This window comes from Trichechus manatus, unplaced genomic scaffold (genome assembly GCF_000243295.1).
Source record: "Trichechus manatus latirostris isolate Lorelei unplaced genomic scaffold, TriManLat1.0 scaffold00070, whole genome shotgun sequence".
Lineage (NCBI taxonomy): Eukaryota > Metazoa > Chordata > Mammalia > Sirenia > Trichechidae > Trichechus > Trichechus manatus.
Window position 1 is genome coordinate 1,279,333 of NW_004444006.1, and position 17,893 is coordinate 1,297,225.

A 17,893-nucleotide genomic window follows, 5' to 3' on the forward strand; every position below is an offset into this window, starting at 1 on the left:
ACACAGCTTATAAAGACAATGCTCTACATTCTACCTTGGTGAGTAGTGTTTGGGGTCTTAAAAGCCTGTGAGCGGCCATCTAAGATACTCCTCTGGTCTCATCCCTTCGGGAGCAAGGGAGAATGAAGAGAACAAGATACAAAGAAAAGATTAGTCCAAAGGACTAATTGTCCACAGCTACCAAGGACTCCACAAGACTGAGTTCAGTACAGCTAGATGGTGCCCAGCTACCACCACTGACTGCTCTGACCAGGATCACAACAGAGGGTTCTGGACAGAGCCGGAGAAGCATGTAGAACATAATTCTAACTCACAAAAAAAAAGACCAGATTTATTGGCTTAAAGGAGACTGGAGATACCCTGAGAGTATGGCCGCCAGACACCCTTTTAGCTCAGTGGTGAAGTTATCTCTGAGGTTCACCGTTCAGCCTGGGAGTGGACAGCCCCGTAAAATCAAATGAGAGTAACAAGATACAGTAGTCCAGTGACAAGGGCCAGAAGGCAGAAGGGGACAAGGAAGCTGGTGATAGGGAGCCCAAGTTTGAGTAAGGATATTGTTGATGTGTTGTGAGATTGTTAACCATTGCAATAGGGCAACATTTGTAGTAACTTTTAAATGAGAAACTATTTTGTTCTGTAAGTTTTCATCTTAAGTGAGAATAACAGCACAATTGGAAGAGCGTAGTCAATGTCACTGAACTGTGCATGTAGAGATTTTTGAAATGGTGTCTCTTTGGCTATGTGTATTTTCACCAAAAAAAAAAAAGGTTGAGAAGTTAGAGGGTTGACATGTTGTGGGGCGTTAAGCAATGTCATAAAACAACATGTGTAGTACTGTTTCATGAGAAACTATTTGTTCTGTAAACCTCCACCTGAAGTACAATAAAAAATAAATAAATAAAAATACTAATCTCTCCCACCTACCATAATCCTCACCATCTTAGTGCTATTTTCCAAGCATCATCTCCTTATAGCCCCGTATAGGTGATTGTTCCCATCATGGTGGGTGAGAAAAGGCTTTGGGAGTGAAAACCAGAGAGGCAGGTATGGCAGCTCAGGCAGTGAGGCCAGTGTGGTGTAGGACATTTTGTATTCCTGGTTTTGACATAACAAATTAGGCCAAATTTTAGCATCTTAAGACAATGCACATTTATCACTTCATACTTTTCTGAAGGTAAGGAAACCAGGCAAGGCTTTGCTGGGGGCCTCTTGCTTAGGGTCTCTCACAGGCTGCAATTAAGGTGTCATCCAGGGTTGCAGACATCTTAAGGGTCAACTAGGGGAGTATCTGCTTCCAGGCTTACTCACATGGCAGTTGGCATCATTCAGTTCCTTGTGAGTAGTTGGTCTGAGGATCTCAGTTATTTGGCTATTTAAGAGAGGCCACTCTCAGTTTCTTGTCATGTGAGCCTCTCCTCAGGACAGCTCACAACATGGCAGCTGGCTTCATAAGAGCAATTGAGAGAGAAATAAAAACCAAGCAAGAGGGAATTTCCACTTTTCTATAACCTAATCTCAGAAGTGACATTGCATCACTTTTGCCACATTATATTAGTTAGAAGTAAGTCACTAGGTTCAACCCACACTCAAAGGGAGGAAATTACACAAGGGTCTGAATATCAGGAGGTGGGCATTGCTGGTCATCTTAGAAGTTGTCTACCACACTGGTTTTTCCCAGAGCTAGAGCCAGCCCCAGCTTTGCACAAAGTAAGCACACCATGTGCCTAGAGGAAACAAACAGCAGTGGCCAGAATATTGTAGAGTTGTAGTTGCTCCCTCACCACTTACTGCATGGACTTTTGTGACTTAGATTGACTCTATGGGCTTCACTGTCCTCACAAGCAAAGTAGAGATAAGATGCCTGTGAGAATGTAATGAAATTGTGGATTCCAAAGAGCTGGGAGAGGGATAGAGTAATGATGAAAGCTGCTACTGCAGTGCTAAATCATTTTTCATGGGGTGGGGAGGTATTACATGTAAGAATTTTCACAGTTGCTTTCTATAGACATTATCTCCACTTTTGTTACATAAATAATTAGTGACTCTACAGAAGTAGACAGAGAGGAGGGACATGAGCAGGAATTGTTTTTACAGCTGGTGCCTGAAATCCCACCACTAGTTAACAATTCCTTTGGTTTAAGGCAGCCTTACAAACTGGAAGCCCATAGACCACATATGGCCTGGAAGGATGTTCTTTGGCATACTCAGAGTTTTATAGGAATTTTAAAATTGGTAGATTAGCCCATAAATCCTGATTTTCAGCTTATCTGGAAAAATTGGAAGCTCTGGTAGCCTTGAGCTCTCAATTATACGTAGTAGCAATGATTTGAGTTGAGTAGGCATTAGAAAAAGCATATGCTCATCAGTTCACCAGCATACCACAGTCCCCACTGATCACAAAGTATAAGCATATGCACTTTTATACAGCGTACTGTCATTGTAACCTTGCCTGCCTGGCCCCTATAGGCATCTGAGTTTGTATTCTCTTGTTTCATATTTTGCCTCCCACTGCCCCAGGAACCGACATCCTTAAGATGAGTGTGTGTGTGGAGGGGTGGATAACACAAGTGCTCCAATCAGTCATTGATACCTTACTATGAATGTGTTCCTGAGAAACATTCCTGGGGACAGTATCTAATAGGGTGGGAGCAGAAACTATAGCACATGGAAGGGGCAGGCAAAAACTGTACAGAGAGAAAAGAGTGATATATGGCCTTCATAATTTTGCCACCCATGCCCCATGTGTCCTTCACTAGAGGACTAGCCAGACGATTTAAATGTCATGCCCTGTGGGTTGGCTAAGGTGGTGAGAGTAGGGGCTGGAGAGTAGGTCTTGAGGAAGGAGTGAGATTGTAATGTTCAAACAATTTAAACTTGGATGGATTCAGTGTGATTTTTGATAATGCTGGGTTGTTAAAAGGAATAAAAATTTCTTTCCTCCCTTTGTTTATTGACTATTCAGGAGCAGGGTATGCTCAAAACCTGAACAAAATCAGACTGTGAGTATATAAGGCATTATTTCTTCCATAGAAAATTTTGTCTTCTTTGCTCAGTCCTTTGATACTGAGAACTGAGATTGCTACTTTGCTAGTTTCTGGGCCCTGTTTTCTTGTAAAATTATGGATTTGTACGAAATCAGAGATTCTTAAAATGAGAGTGCATGGATGGGCTGCAGAGGCAAAAGAATCTCATGACATTTTATGCACAATTACGTGCATTATTCTGCAGAAAGGGTCCATATCTCTGCTCCGTCACTTATAGCCATGTGAATTTGAGAAGTCACTTCTACTCTCTAATACTCCATTTTCCTCTCTGTGAGATAGGATAATAACACTTGACTAAGGTAAAGGGTAGGGAAAAGGTGGATAGTGGTTTGTGAAGATTAAATGAGATATATGTATATAAAATCATTTAACACCATGTCTGGCACACAGTACTTACTCAAGGAATGATAGTTTTCTCACCCATCAGCCTTCTATTGGCCCAACATTGCTCCTAATGGGGCTGATGGCTCTTGATATTTTCCTAAATATTCTCACCTTTAGCCCAGTCTTTGAATCTTGCCCACGAGCAGCAGGCCAGTCTTGGTGACATCATCCCAACTTCAGGCTTCCTTATGGCCTCATATTACCCCTGCATCAGGAATATTTGGCAGCTAGGCACAGCTGACAGGGCTGACAGCTTCTTTTCTCAATTTTTTATTCTATTTCTTTGAAGACAGGGCCCTTTTAAGAGCTCCTGAACGGGCTTGTCAGGCTACATTTTCCCTGATTTTATTTTTTTTCATTGACAGGGTATGTTTTTGGATTGATGATGATGGTGGTGGTTATGTAAAATTTTACTGTTAACTGAACACATTTGCATAGTTTATCTCTTTTCATCTTCATGATAGGTCTGTTATGAGCAAGGAGTATTATTTCTATTTTGCAGGTGGATAACTGACACTCAGGTGAAGCCTATTCCTTCACTTTCCTTCCTCCTCAGCACACCTGTGTGCGTGCATATACACCAAGCTCTGGACAGAAATGAATCTGAGCCAAAGGAGTGGCTTGGCAGGTGTCTTAGTCATCTAGTGCTGCTGTAACAGAGACACCACAAGTGGATGGCTTTAACCAAGAGAAATTTATTCTCTCATAGCCCAGTAGGCTACAAGTCCAAATTCAGAGTGTCAGCTCCAGGGGAAGACTTTCTCTTCTCTGTCGGCTCTGGAGGAAGGTTCTTGTCATCAGTCTTCCCTTGTTCTGAGAGCATCTCAGCTCAGGAACCTCAAGTAGAAAGGATGCACTCTGCTCCCAGCACTGCTTTCTTGATGGTATGAGGTCCCCATGTCTCTCTGCTCACATCTCTCTATTATATCTCAAAAGAGACTGGCTTAAGACACTACCTAATCTTGTAGATCTCATCAATATAGCTGCCGCTAATCCATCTTATTACATCATAGTGATAGAGTTTACAACACATAAGGAAATCACATAGGATTACAAAATGATACACAATCACACAATACTAGAAATCATGACTCAGCCAAGTTGATATATATTTTTTGGGGACACAATTCAATCTATGACATTAGGGAATAGGTTTTAGGAGGCTTTTGGTCCCCCCATAATCTCCATCAGTCTTCCAAGGTCACCCCAAATGCACATATAAACTGAAAAACCAAACCCGTTGCCTTAGAGTAGATTCTGACTCATAGCGACCCTATAGGACAGAGTAGATCTGCCCTATAGAGTTTCCAAGGAGTGCCTAGTGGATTCGAACTGCTGATCTTTTCGTTAGAAGCCATAGCTCTTAACCACTACGCCACCAGCGTTTCCAAAGACACATATACTCTGTATAAAATCAGTGTACTTGTTCAGACAATTGAAGCCCAAAGACAAATCTCTTAGCCCTACCCCTTGCCTCCCCTAAGTTCCTCCTATAAGGAAATTCAGGAATTACCACTGTCAGGGAAGAGTGAGCAAGGCTTCAATTTTACCCATTTTTGCGCTTCTTTGCTACACCTGAAATTCTGACACTACCCACTGACCCTAACTTTGTCCCTTGCAGGAGGGCAATTTCTGAGTAAACCCAGAGCACCAGCTTCAGAGGAGCACAGACAGGAAGTTGTGGGCCTGTTTCGCAACTCTCAGGGCAATGAGGCAGCAATGGCTGTGAACAGAGCATATGAGGGCTTCAGGAAGATGAAGGCACTGCTCTCACCATGACCAAAGTTTCTGTATATCAGGGCTGGAAAAAAAAGGAGCTGCCATGGAGGCTATCTATGCATATTCCATTACTAGGTGCTAGGCACTGGTGAGCATGGGGATTGTGGGGAAGCAGCACATCTGTACTTGAGGATTACAGGCCAGACTTAGAACGGTGGTGCAAGGTATTTCATGCCATTTTCCAAGGTAGAGTGACTGAACCTGGGAGAGAAAGCGATCGTTGAACCCCCTCCCTCTTTTTGACATTTCTTGGCACTTCCCACCCTCGACTGTGATTCCATTCCTGCAACTTATTCCCTAGCTAACTGGACAGACCTCACCTGGAGGGCTGTGTCAAGCTCTGAGCCCCACACTTTAATGGGAACACAGCAAACCAGGAACTTCTACAGAGGGAAGTGAGCACACTGAAGAGGAAGATCCTAAGACCCATGAGGAACAGTTGAAGGAATGGGGCCATTTAGCTGGAAGAAGAAAAGACTCATGGAGTATGCTCTCTAAAAGTTTTCTGAGGGGCTCTCACAGAGTAAAGAGAACAGCTCGGTCTGGGGAACCCCGGAGAGCAGAGTAGCAACCTGTGGATGGAATTCACAAGGGCCTAGAGTTCAGCTCAACCCAAAGAATAATTTTCTTTCAGAACAGTCCATGGAAGAAATGGTCCCTGTCCCTATGTAATTATCTCCTTACTACTGCAAGTGTTCAAGTAGGGCTAAGAGCATACCTTCTCAGGTATCCAGAAACTTTGAGATTCTGTTACTTGTCTGCAATCATACAGCAACTATGAGATGGAGCCAAGGCCTGGAATCAATGAATCCTGATGCCTGGTGTTGTATTTTTAATCACAGATCCTGCCTCTTCCCCAGGATGGGAACACAGTCCAACCCCAAGATCCAGGAAAAGTAGAGATACTGCCTAAGGGAGAGCTGATTCCCATTTACCCAAACCTCATTCTCTCAACTCGGCAATACCCATCTCTACCACACTGTCACTGCCACCAGAGCTCCTAGGAATACTGAAAGGAAGAATCCATGGAGGGTGAGTTTTCAGGGTTTTTCTTGGATCCTCTGACTGCTTTCTCTTCAGCCTGTCTTATTTCCTTTCAACAGTAGCTACTACAGAGTGTGTGTGTCTGTGCGTTGTGCTATGGTGGTGGGAGGCAGTAATTTCCCTGGTGTGAGCTGGCCAGAGGGCAAGCTGATCACCTACACTGTTCCCCAGAGAAGAAGCCTCTCCTCATGTGCACCCACTGCTTAAGAAGCTTTAGTTCCACTCATTTTACTCACCATTTAATTTTCCTGCTTTTGATAGGAACATATATCTATGTATAGATGTATAGGTATATATACATGTATGAGGTGAGGGATAAAAAGAGAAAACAACCTACAAAGGGCTAAAGAAGGGGAGGAGTGATGGGGGCACTAAAACCACTGCAATGTAACTAGCCAACAGTGATACTGCATGTTTATGGGCTTTGGTTGCCATGGAGATGGTTATGTAATTCCAACTGGTGGTGAAATTTCATACTGCTTGTGGTGGCAAGTGATATTTCAGCCACTTAGGGCTACTTTTAAAGAGAACAAATAAAGTAGCTCAGGGGCCCTTTGTCTTGCAGGCTACAACCCTCACCAAGTTTCAGTCCCACACACCAGTCATTTTCTAGTTTTCTGTGTGTAGCAAAATGTTCCCAATTATTCTCTGAGTAGAGCTGCACTTACTCCTCCCCTCGGCCCAGAATGGATAGGTTTGTGGCTAAAAGCAAAGAGAAAAAAAAAAATTAAAAATAAACCCTCCCCTTTTGGGGTGGAAAGAGTGTGTGGAAAATTTCAGCTTGGAAAGTTTGTTTTTTAGGAAAGTTATGAGTTGAGGAGAGGACATCTATTCACCAGCACATCCAAAGCTAGGTATGTTCTCTGTGATTAATTTCTCTCTTGCTCTCACTCTTGCTTTCTCTCTTTCTCTCTCTCTCACACACACAAATGAACTCACAGGCATTCATATGCACCTTCACACTCAATCTCATCCTTCTCTCTGAACACTTAATTCACATAAACTCTTATGTAGATTCACATTCACACATGCTCTAACAAAAAATACACTCTTTGCCTAATTTCTCTGTGATATTTCACCCAAGAAGAAATACAAATAGCCAACAAGCACATAAAAAGGTGGTCAATGTCATTAGTCATTGGGGAAATACAGATCAAAACCACAATGACACATCACTCCTCCTCCCAGTAAGATGGCTATGATAAAAAAAGAAAAGTAGAAAACAACAGGTGTGACAAGGATATGGAGAAACTGGAACCTTCATCCATTGCTGGTGGGATTGTAAAATGGTACTGTCACTGTGTAAAACAGTTTGGTGGTTCCTCAAAAAGTTAAACAAAGAATTACAATATGATCCATCAATTCCACTCCTAGGTATATAGCCAGAAGAAATGAAGACAGAAATGCAAACAGAAACTTGTGCACTAATATTCATTAAAGCACTATTCACAATATTCAAAAGATGGAAAGAACTGAAATGTCCATCAACAGATGAATGGATAAACAAAATGTGGTACATACATACAATGCAATATTACTCAGTCATAGAGAGAAGTGAGTCCTGATACATGCTACAACATGGATGAGCCTTGAAAACATCATGCTGAATAACATTAGTCAGTCACAAATGGACAAATATTGTACGATTCCACTTAAAGGAAATATCTATAATAGGCTAATGTACAGAGATCAAAGTTTATTAATGGTTACCAGGGGCAGGGGAGAGGGGCAACAAGGGAATCACTGCTACGGGGGCACTGAGTTTCTGTCAAAGGTGATGGAAAAATTTGGAAATGGATAGTGGTAATGTTTGCACAACATGATAAACATAATAATTTTCACTGAATTGTACAGACAATTCATTCACTGAAAAATACACATTTTCCAGAACATACATATTCATTCACTCACTCACATGTACCCTGGCTTGTTGACACACTGTTCACTCATACATTCCCAAATACACATGCAGTCTTACACATTTACAAAGTAGGCTGAACTATAGGAAATTAATAATGTTAAAGTATTTTTACTTATTAAAATGACAATTTCATACAGTCCAACCTATACATTCACATTCATCCTCGTTATCATCTACATTCACTCTCTCACAAACTCTCAGTCTCAAAAACCCACTTATATTAATATTTCCTCTATTACTTTCCCTGTCATGAACTTCCAAACACATTAGCTCTTACACAAATACTTACACACACTTATTTTTCACCTGTTCACTCTTAAAAGTATCGTCTCACACATTCTCATTCCTTCCTCTGTTTTCTTTCACCCAATCGTGCATACTCAGTTATGCACACCAACATGCTGAAAATCTCTCACCCATACACACTTCTTCATTCATTAACTCATATACACTCACCCTGGACCCAGAACTTTACAATGCATAAACTTCTGGTTTTCCATCCATGATGTCACTGGATCCTCACAAGCCACCTTGGGAAAGGCAACAGGAATAAGATTGTTATCTCTATTACACAGGTGAACTAAAGGCCAGAGAGAAAAGAGTGGACCAAGTTCACACAACAAATAATAAGTAGAAACTGGAACCCAGAAATTACAATGTCAAATTCAGTGCTATTACCCCTATGGCACCTGCCTGCTACAGGTAAGGTGGAGTTATTTTATGTGAGAATATTCTGCACAAGGGATGGAGATTGGAAATCTCTGTCTCTGATCAACCATCCAGAAGGTAAAGACCTAGGCTTTAGGTGGTTTAGATGGTTCTAGTCCCTTTCCTATCCCTTCTAGCACTGGGGTAGAAGTTATTCCATTTAGCTAGCTCAGCATTTTACTCTCACTTGGTGCCCCAAGTGCATCTCTGTTTCACCAACCATCTCCCATCCTGCCTAACTGGTCTGGCTAGTAAGAAACGCCATACTCATCTTTCATTACTATTTATAGAGTGTGAGTATCTCACCTGCAGAGGGGAGGGGTTCCAACACCTGCCCTGAAGCTGAAGCAATCCGATTGTCTCAGTTATCTAGTGATGCTGTAACAGAAATACCACAAATGGATGACTTTAACAAAGAGAAATTTATTCTCTCACAATCTAGGAGGCTAGAAGTCCAAATTCAGGGTGCCAGCTCCAGGGGAAGGCTTTCTCTCTCTGTTGGCTCTGGGTGAAGGTCTTTGTCATCAATCTTCCCCTGGTCTAGGAGCTTCTCAGTGCAGGGACATCAGATCCAAGGAAGATGTTCCCCTCCTGGTTCTTCATTCTTGGAGGTAGGAGGTCCCCCATCTCTGATTGCGTCTGTCTTTTATATCTCAAAGAGATTGACTCAAAATACAATTTACTTTTGTAAATTGAGTCCTTCCCCATTAACATAACTGCTTCTAATCCTGCCTCATTAACGTCATAGAAGTAGTATTTACAACACATAGGAAAATCACATCAGATGACAAAATGGTGGACAATCACACAATACTGAGAATCATGACCTAGTCAAGTTGACCCACATTTTACAGGGACACAATTCAATCCATAATACCATCTCCATGATGCTTATGATGCATATTAATTGTTAGGGAAGGTGTATTTCAGGGTCAATTGGTTTTTAATGAGAAAGGATTATGGAGCAGTGGAGTTCTGGAGTCAAAGATGCCAGGAAATTTCTGATACTAGAAGTTTCTGAGACTACAAGGTCCTAGGCTGGATGCTAAAGCCGAAAGTCTCTGGAACCAGAAAATTTTGTGTCTGAAAGGGTCTCAGAATAGAGATGATGAGAAAACTAGGACAGAGTTTGTTGCAGGAGAAAGGTGAAATGGGGAGCTGAATTCATCATCCAAACTCTCTGGCTAGCTTCCATTTGCCTCTCCAGATCCACTCTTCGCCTTCCTCCAACTTACTCTCTGGCTCAAGAGGCTGACTTCCAGTGCTCTTTGGCTTACAGTTAGGTTTGGCCATGGGAAGTCCTGGCAGGAGATCAAGAGATCAGAGGGAAAGAATGGAGTCAGGGTCTTTATTCTCCTGACTCCCTCCCTGCTATGTCACCTTGAGCCCGCTGCACCTCTCAACCCAAGGTCACAGCTCCTCTTAAGGCAACCTCTCTAGAGGATTCTTTTTCTTTATTTTATTTGTTGTGGTTGTTGAGGAAATACACAGCAAAACATACACCAATTCAACAATTTCTACTTGTACAATTCAGTGACATTGATTACATTCTTCGAGTTGTGCAAAAATTCTCACCCTTCTTTTCTAAATTATTCTTCCTCCATTAGCATAAATTCATTGCCCCCTGAGTTTCCTTATCTTTTGAGTTGATATTGTCAATTTGATGTCACATAGATAGTTTTTAAAAGAGCACAATACTCAAGGCAAACATTCTTTACTAGTTAAGTTAAACCAAAGATAAGAGCATAGATAAATGCATAGAGACCAATGTTTATTAGTGGTTACCTGGGGCAGAACGGAGGGGGGAAGTGAAGTTATTGCTTATGGTGCACTGAGTTTTGGTTTATAGTGATGGAAAAATTGCACTGACTGTTTACATAGGTGTGAGTGGGATGTAGGAGAAACATAAGGGATCGTGTAGTACTAGCAATGGGGATTTTTCACCACTCCTAAGTCTGAAGGAGAGAGAGGAGGGAGTGGTCATTGAAATTTGTAAGACAAGATTCCCGTAGAAGACTTCAGAGTATATTTTTATTTAAAGTTTAGAGATTATTTCAGAGCAATAGCAATTGCTATTAAAAATGTAATTAAAAATGTGTATTGCTGTCAATAAGTTGTACACCTGTAAAAAGTTAAATTGGCATAAGTTGTGTGATAGATACATTTACAACAATAATAAAAAAATTACAACAAAAATTTACAATAATAAAAAAAGAGCAGATACTCAGGCTGCTTACATACAACCAAACACCTCATAGGATTTGCTTCCTTAGTTTGGAGGTTTAGGGTCATAGTTTCATTGAACATCCCACTTAATTGGCTTAATATTGTGTTTAGTGTTTCTGTTCTACCATCTAGTTTGTTGCGTAGTGCCTACGGGTCTTCAAAGCTTGCAAGCAGCCATCCAAGTTACAACAACTGGTCTGTAGTCCCCTGGAGCAACAGAGGCAGAAAGAGAGTCAGGAATAGGAGGAAATGGAATGTGTGCCTGATTGTCTCCATGAACAACTGCTTCCTTTGCCATGAGACCAGAAGAACTGGATGGTGTCTGGGTACAATTACCGCATGTTTTGATCAAAGATTCTATAGAAGAATCCTGATCAAAAGGGAGAAAATGCAGAACAGAAGTTCAACTGCTCATGGATTCCAGATTTTCTGCAGTAATGGAGGCTGAATGAAACTCTAAAACTATTGCCCTGAGATAATCTCTAAACCTTAAACCAAAAATATCCTCTGAAGTCTTCTACAGGACCCTTGTCTTACAAATTTCAATGACCACTCCCTCCTCTGTCTCCTTCAGACTTAAGAATGGTGAAAAACCTCCACTGCTAGTACTGCACTATCCTTTATGGTTCTCCTACATCCCACTCACACCTATGTAAACAATTTCTTAGTTACTCTTCCTTGAATTCTCCTAATTTGCATGTTCCAACTGTTTCATTATGCTCCTTAGAAGCAAGGATGGTGAAACTTCTTCTTGTGTACTTTGAACATGTTATCAGGAGGGACCAGTCCCTGGAGAAGTATATTATGCTTGGTGTCATGGATTGAATTGTGCTTCACAAAAATGTATGTCAACTTGACTAAACCATGATCCCCAGTATTGTGTGATTGTCCACCATTTTGTCATCTGATATGATTTTCCTACGTGTTGTAGATCCTACCTTTATGACGTTTTAGAGGCAGTTATGTTAATGAGGTAGGACTCAGTCTACAAGATTAGATTGTGTCTTAAGTCAATCTCTTTTGAGATATAAAAGAGAGAAGCCAGCAGAGAGATAAGGGGACCTCATATCACAAAGAAACAAGATCCAGGAGAATATCACTTCCTTTGGACCTGGGGTTCCTGAGCTGAGAAGCTCCTAGACCAGGGGAAGATTGATGACAAGGGCCTTCCCCCAGAGCTGGCACCCTGAATTTGGACTTCTAGCCTCCTAGACTGTGAGAGAATAAATTTCTTTTTGTTAAAGCCATCCAATTGTGGTATTTCTGTTATAGCAGCACTAGATGACTAAGACAATTGGTAATGTAGAAGGTCAGTGTAAAACAAGAAGATCCTCAAAGAGTTGGATTGACACAGTGGCTGGAACAAGAGGATCAAGCATAAAAACGACTGTGAGGATGGTGCAGGACCGGGCAGCTTTTCGTACTGTTGTACATAGGGTTGTTATGAGTCAGAACTGACTCGATGGCACCTAACAACAACAACAATCTGTTTCCTGCTGAGACCAAAGTGCAAGGGAATTTTGGGGGATCTGTTACTTTGCTCTGAGCTCCAGATCCATGTCATGGAGAAGACAAACCTGGTTCAATTTTTCTGTGTTGGCCAGAGTACCTTAAAATGTTCTGTCCTTGTTATCCTAGAGACCCCCTCATAGTGGACTATTAATCCGTACTCAATATATGTTTGTATAAGGGTCTTTCTAGGTCACATACCCACTTGAAAGGGACAGAATTTTGCCCATTGTGGAAGTGTGTCCTTCCCATAATATCAGTTTACTCCCTGCTCCATGTCTTTCATGAACAGGTCCTAAGGCCTGTCTCCCAAATTGGAGGATCACTTATGGTTTCCCTTACAGGCCTTGAGAAGGAGCCAGAAAAGAAATAATTGATGACACCTCACATGGCTGCTTGAGGGAAGAAGGATGTTCAGGGATTCAAACATGGTGTAGGGAGCAAAAACAAAGGAGGTTTCTGCCCTGACAGCCAACATTTCCATCAGAGTTGCCTGAACCTGCCCATGAAGTTGTTCAGCATTGCCCTTCTAGTGTCAGAAAGGCAGAAACAGACACAGAGAAGGAGGAAGATTTATTTGGCAAATGTTGCATAGCAAGTCAGGGTTGGAATCAGACGAAGACCCAGGAACCCTTGGTCCATGCCACTGGCTACACTAGTCCCAGTAAGAGCTCGTGTTTCTCAACTCCTCTCTCTCATTATTATTCTTAGAGGACAGGGGTCAGAGAAGTAATCTACCTCACTACGTAACAGTCCACTAATGTGTATATATATATATATATATATATTTTTTTTTTTTTTTTGATGAAAGACCAAGAAGTGGTCTTAGCGTAACCTGGACCTCTTTCCTCTTCCCTGTTCCCAGGTACCTCATTTTCCCTACAACCATAAACTCCAAGATCGACCAATTTAGACGGGAACATCAAGGTGATTTATTTTTTATTTTTATTTTTATTTTATTGTGCTTTAGGTGAAAGTTGGAGCCCTGGTGGTGCAGTGGTTAAGTGTTCAGCTGCTAACCGAAAGACTGGCATTTCAAATTCACCAGCCAAACCTTGGAAACCCTATGGAGCAGTTCTACTCTGTCCTATAGGATTGCTATGAGTCAGAATTGACTCGACAGCAATGAGTTTTTAATGGGAGGTGAAAGTTCACAGCACAAATTAGTTTCTCATTCAAAAATTTAAGTTTTGGGACATTGATTGCTATGATGGCTAACGTTGTGTGTCAACTTGGCTGGGCCATGATTCTCAGTGGTTTGACAGTTATGATGTAGTTTGGCATCTATATAATGATGTAATCATCTTCATAATGAGATCTGATATAATGTAATCACCTCCATGATGAGATCTGCTGTGAGCATCCAATCAGTTGAAAGGAAGTTTCCTTGGGGATGTGGCCTACATCCAATATATGTGGACTTTCTGGCAAAGATCCCTGGCTTTTGCTCTCTCTGGATTCTGCATTTAGCTCGTCATCTGGCCTCCAGTTCTTGGGACTTGAGATAGCAGCTTACCTGCAGATCTTGGGATTCATCATCCTCCACAGCCTGCAAGCCAGCAGCCTGCAGTCTTACTTGCTGATGTTGAAATTTGTCAGCTTCTGCAGCCTGTGAGCCAGAAGCCTGCCATCTGACCTGCCAATCTTGGGTTCATCAGAACTTGCAGGTACATGAGTCAGAAGAAGCATCTAGCAAGATCCACAGACTTGGGACTTTACAGTCTCTACAACCGCTTGAGCCATTTCCTTGATATAAATTTTTTATCTATATATATATATATATATATATAAATACAGTTTACTGGTTTTGCATCTCTAGAGAACTTAGCCTGAGACATTTGGTACTGAGAGTGGTTCTAGAGAAACAAAATTGCAAGGATGAGTTTTCTAAATTGGTTCTCAAGTCTGGTTAGTCTTAAAGATGTTGATGAATCTGTCTCCAGTAGTAAAGAGGGTGCTGTTAATCCATGGCATGAGGTGGCAATAGAAGTATGCAAAATATCAGCACCAATAGATCAGGTACTGGTGAGAGGCAAGGCTCTGGGTGATTACATGTTTGATATCTTTCTACAATTTTTCAGAATGAGAAGTATAAAGAAGCTGGTTGGTTGGTCTTACTTTGAATAGACAAAGTGGTGAAAGAAAGAGATGAACTCAGGGCTTCAGAGTCACAGCTCAAGTGCCCCATAAATAACCTCATAGTTGCCCCTTTGCCTTGAAAGAAAGCCTTATTTATTGTAGTAACAGAGCCGATATTGCCAAAAACCAAACCCAGAGTCTTATCCTGAGTGGCTGAATTAAAAACCAATGAATTCCCAACCTTGAATGGTGTCTGAAGTTAAAGTAAGAGCATTGACTGGGAAGAAATGGGATCCTGAAACTTGAGATGGGAACATATGGGCAGATAATCAGGAAGCTGGGGATGCTGAGCCCCTAAATTCCATTGAATCACTCCAGGCAACAGAACCGGCCCTCTCACACCCATCTGAGGAGATTACTCCATCTTTGTCTGTAAGTCCACCCTCCCCAGTAAAACCATTAGCCTCTCCATCCCCATCTGATGAGATTAACCCAGCTATGTCTGAAGAGCCTCTGTCTGAGTCATCCCCTGGGGACGTGTCTGAGTCATTTCCTGGGGCATCGCCTGAGGCAGATGCCCTACAAGATGTTGCTGACTGTTCTCAGAAAACATTTCCACCATCTATTTTTGCTTCTAGACCTGTAAATAGACTTATGTCTCAGTGATCACCAAAAGGCAAAGTACAAAGCATGACCCAGGAGGAGGTAGGCTACACTCCAAAATAATTGCTTGTGTATTCTAACATGTGAAAACAAAAACATGGGAAATATGTGTGGAAATGGCTATTAATGATGTGAGTTAACGGTGCAAGGAACATAAAGTAGGATCAGTTCGAGTTTGTTGCTATAGGTGCACTAAGCACAAATTCTTCATTCTGTGTTTCAGCTCGAAAGGTTAGGAAAGGATCTAATAGTTTATTTGGTTGGTTTGTTGAAGCATGGATTACTTGGTGGCCTATAGTAAATCAAGTTGAAGTACCAGATGTGTCTTGCTATACTGTAGAAGATATCCAAAGCCTTTGGGAAATTGGCATGATAGAGTGGATTTATCAGGTGAGACTCACGGACTCACACATGGAGAACCCAGAAGACACAACTTTTACCACAAAGGTGAGGAACAAACTTGTGAAGGGGGCCCCAGCATCCTTGAAGACTACTATGATTGCTATTTTATGTAAGTCAAATTTGACAGTGGGAATTTCCCTAACTGAATTAAGACCCCTAACTATAATGGGGAAGATTGGATCTTGGTGGTAGGAGCCAAATGATGACATTCAATTGGCAAAGACAAGGTGGGCATGGTTACCGTAATGAACAATCAAGTAAAGCAATAATCAGAATAGTCTGACTCTGTCCCTAGGAATGAAATAGATGGGAAATCTATGAAATATTTACTTGATCTACACAAGTGAAAGAATTCTAGGTCAAGTGAATGGCAGACTAACTTGAATTGCCAGAATAGAGAATCACAGCTCCTCAATCAATTCCCAGACTTGAGCCAGTTTACAGACCCACAACCCCTTTGAATGAAGGGGACGTTGAGTTCCCTTGAGGAAGGATCTGACTACACTACCAAAAATTTGTACTGTTAATCTTTCTCCCAGCCTTCCTTATAGGGATCTATGGCCTTTTATGATAGTGACTGTTCACTGGGGAAAAGGAAATAGACTTTTTGGGGATTACTGGACACTGCCTCTGAACTGACACTAATTCCAGGAGACCCAAAATGTCACTGTAGCCCACCAGTCAGAGTGGAGGCATATGGAGGTCAGGTTATTAATGGATTCTTAGCTCAGGTTTGTCTCACAGTGGGTCCTGTAGTGGATTTTCCAAGTTCCAGAATGTATAATTGGAATAGATATACTCAGTAACTGGCAGAGCCCCCACAAGTGGAGTAAGGGCTATTATGGTAGCAAATACCAAGTGGAAGTCATTAGAACTGCTCCTAACTAGGAAAATAGTAAACCAAAAGTAATACCACATTATTGGAAGGATTGCAGTGATTACTGCCACCATCAAGGACTTGAATATGCAGGGGTGGCATTTCCCACCACATTCCAATTCAGCTTGCCTATTTTGGTCTGTGCAAAAAACAGATGGATCTTGGAGAATCACGGTGGATTATCGAACACTTAACCAATTGCAGCTGAGTTCCAGATGAGGTTTCATTGTTTGAGCAAATTAATACATCTCCTGGTACCTGTTATGAAGCTATTGATCTGGCTAATGCCTTTTTATCTATAAACACTTTTGAAGGGCCACCAAGCAGTTTGCCTTCAGTTGGCAAGACCAAAAATACACCTTCACTGTCTTACCTCACAGATATATCAACTCTCCAGCCCTATGTCATAATTTAGTTCTCAGGGATATAGTATCTGAGTGATATTCAGGCATCACTTGAAAGTGGACAGTGGCAGAACTACAGCCCCTTGCTGGGACCTCCCTGAAGGACAGTGGTGAGGAAATCCTCCCAATGGGCAGAACTTCGAGCAGTGCCCATGGTTGTTCACTTTGTTTGGAAGGAGAAATGCCCAGATGTGCAATTGTATACTGATTCATGGACTATGGCAAATGGTTTGGCTGCATGTTCAGGGGCTTGGAAGGAACATGATTGGAAAATTGATGATGAGGTATGGGGAAGAGTTACGTGGATAGACTTCTCTGAATGAGCCAAAGAAGTGAAGTCATTTGTGTCTCGTGTGAATACTTACAAAAGGGTGACCTCAGGAGAGGAGGATTTTAACAATCAAGTGAATAGGACTGCCTGTTTTGTGGAAACCAGTCATCCTCTTTCCCAACCATTCCCGTCATGGCCCAACGGGCTCATAAACAAAGTGACCATGATGGCAGGGATGGAGGTTATGCATGGGATCAGCAACACGAACTTCCACTCACCAAAGCCAACTTGGCTACCGCCACTGCTGAGTGCCCAATCTGCCAGCAGCAGAGACCAACACTGAGTCCCCAGTATGGTACCATTCTTCAAGGTAATCAGTCAGCAATCTGTTTGCAGGTTGATTACGTAGGACCACTTCTTTCTTGGAAACAGTGTTTTATTCTCACTTGAATAGACACTTAACTCTGGATATGGATATTTACATTCCCTACATGTGATGCTTCTGCCAAAACTTCTTCCATGGACTCACAGAATGCCTTATTCACCAACATAGTATCCCACATGGCATCGCCTCGGATCAAA